Raw genomic sequence first — 2,500 nt, 5'->3', positions numbered from 1 at the left:
AAAATTGTCTTTTTATCGTTATTTTTATTAACATTATCATTGTTATCATTATTATTATTATTGTTATTTTTATTATCATTTTTGTTGTTGTTGTTATTGTTATTATCACTATTATCATTGTTGTCGCTATTAAGATCATAATTACTGTTATTGCTATTAGTACTGTTACTATAATCATCACTATCATCAATCTCATTGCAATTTGTATCAAAATTATGATTATTATCATTGTTACTGTTATTGTTGTTGTTAATATCAACATTAATGTTCTAATTATCATTATTGGTAATACTAGGATAAATATTGCTATCATTGCTATGATTACTATTATCAAGTAACTGTGATTAGTATTAATATTACCGTAGAAAGCTTTGTCACTACTGTCATTATCATTATCATTATGATGATTATCATAATTATTATGTACATCATTACCATTTTTATCAATATCATGACTAGATCCTCGTTAAAACCATCATTATGTTATATTTCTCTAGGAATATGTTGTTTTGCTTGATGATTACCATAAATTCTGTCATCATCATAGATTTGCATTATGAATAGGATTTTCACCAACAATAGTCCTATGAAATTATACTGTTTTTTTGTGAATGGAAATTATAGCAAACTCTGAGAAATCTAGAAAAAGAAGAGAAGAATAAAAAGAGGAAAAGAAAAAAAGAAAGAAAGAAAAAGAATTCTGTGCTACTTTTCGCCTCTTAAAATGAAAGAAAATTGCAGTGAAAGACTTGAGCACTCGCGGCGTTGGACAGGTCAGTAATTGTACTGCAGATTGAAGTTTGTAAATAGAAGAAAGAGGGGGAGAGGGGAAGAATGAAGGTAAGGAAAGAAGGGGAAAAGGGAAGGTGAATGCTTGTAACCTACTGGGCTACAGGAGGGAGGGAGAGAGAGAGAGATAGAGAGAGAGAGAGAGAGAGAGAGAGAGAGAGACAGAGACAGAGACAGAGACAGAGACAAGACAGAGAGAGAGACAGACAGACAGACAGACAGGCAGGCAGGCAGACAGACAGACAGAGAGACCGACAAACAAACAGACAGATTGACTGACTGACTGACTGACTGACTGACTAACTGACTGACTGACTGACTGACTAACTGACTGACTGACTGACTGACTGACCTGACTGACTGACTGACTGACTGACTGACTGACTGACTGACTGACTGACTGGCTGGCTGACAGACAGACAGACAGGTAAACAGACAGATAGGCAGAAACAGAGAGAGAGAGAGAGAGAGAGAGAAAGAGAGAGAGAAAGGCAGGCAGACAGAGAGACAGAAAAACAAACAGACAGACAGATAAACAGACAGACAGACAGAAACACACGCACACACAGATAGAGAGATAGATAGAGATAGATAGATAGAGAGCGAGAGAGAGAGAGAGAGATATATAGAGAGAGAGAGACTCAAAGAAAGAGAGAGAGAGAGGGAGAAGAAGAAGAAGAAGAAGAAGAGCAACAACAACAACAGCAACAACAACAACAGCGAGACAAGAAATACACTCACAAAATATAACAGTAAGAGCACTCCATAAGGAAAGCAAATTAAGACGCGCTATTTTTCCAAGAGTCTTTTCTCCTGCTGGGTATTTTTCCAAGGATATCTAAACAGTAAATATTATTCCTTTTTTTCGTGTGTTTCAGTCTGGATCTCGTTTTGTATTTTCTTTATGATTTATGTATTTTAATGGATTGAGAAAAAACGTGCATGTTATTGAAGAAAGTGTACGTGTGTTTACAAATGTGTATGTGTGTTTGTATGTTTGTGTATCTTTTTACGACTAAATGTGTTTATAAACAGCGAGTATGTCTTTTTACGACTAAATATGTTTATACACAGCAATGAAAGTTAGCAAACTCCAAAACCTCACGTACAAGCAAGCAAAACCACATATTTTGATGCACATAATTATTTACTCACAAATTAACAGCCCAGTAAATGTAAACAAACAGCTACCCAGCCTTACACTAAAAGAATCGTGAAAAAAAGACATGTAAATGCAAACCTTAATAAAAAGATCCTTTGGAAAGCAAGCGCAAGAATACACAGAACACACGCACAGTTTGAGCCACACAAGAACATACGCAAACACACAAATACTCACCATCTCGTAATTAAACAGAAGGTGAAAAAGACAAACATGTTAACACATTTCTTACAGGGTCGCGTTGGGCGAGAGAAGGTGTTACGTAAAGAAATCGTTCTTTTTTTTTTCTTCTTCTTCTCGAGTTGTTTTACTTTCATTTGTGGTTATTTTGTAAAATGTGGAAGAGAGTGGAATCAAGAAGAAAATATCTGTGCCTCCGTCTCCATTTGCTGTACGTCCGCAAAAGATACACTCGTCTCGTATGTAAACGCATGCACGTAGAAACACACACACACAAAACAACAACACCAGCAAAAAACATACACGAACACGTACAAACACACACACACACACACACACACACACACACATACACACATACACACACTA

At 35.8% G+C, this 2,500-nt stretch overlaps 1 protein-coding gene across 2 annotated transcripts in view; it reads right to left on the bottom strand.

The window, feature by feature from the left end:
- Window positions 1-2,500, bottom strand: part of LOC125037196 (major facilitator superfamily domain-containing protein 4A-like) — an 87,068-nt gene that overhangs the window by 16,074 nt on the left and 68,494 nt on the right. The gene's annotated exons all lie outside the window — the stretch shown is intronic.

Source organism: Penaeus chinensis, chromosome 22, assembly GCF_019202785.1.
Source record: "Penaeus chinensis breed Huanghai No. 1 chromosome 22, ASM1920278v2, whole genome shotgun sequence".
NCBI lineage: Eukaryota > Metazoa > Arthropoda > Malacostraca > Decapoda > Penaeidae > Penaeus > Penaeus chinensis.
Note: the sequence above shows the minus strand (reverse complement) of the source record. Positions and strands in the feature narration are given on the sequence as shown.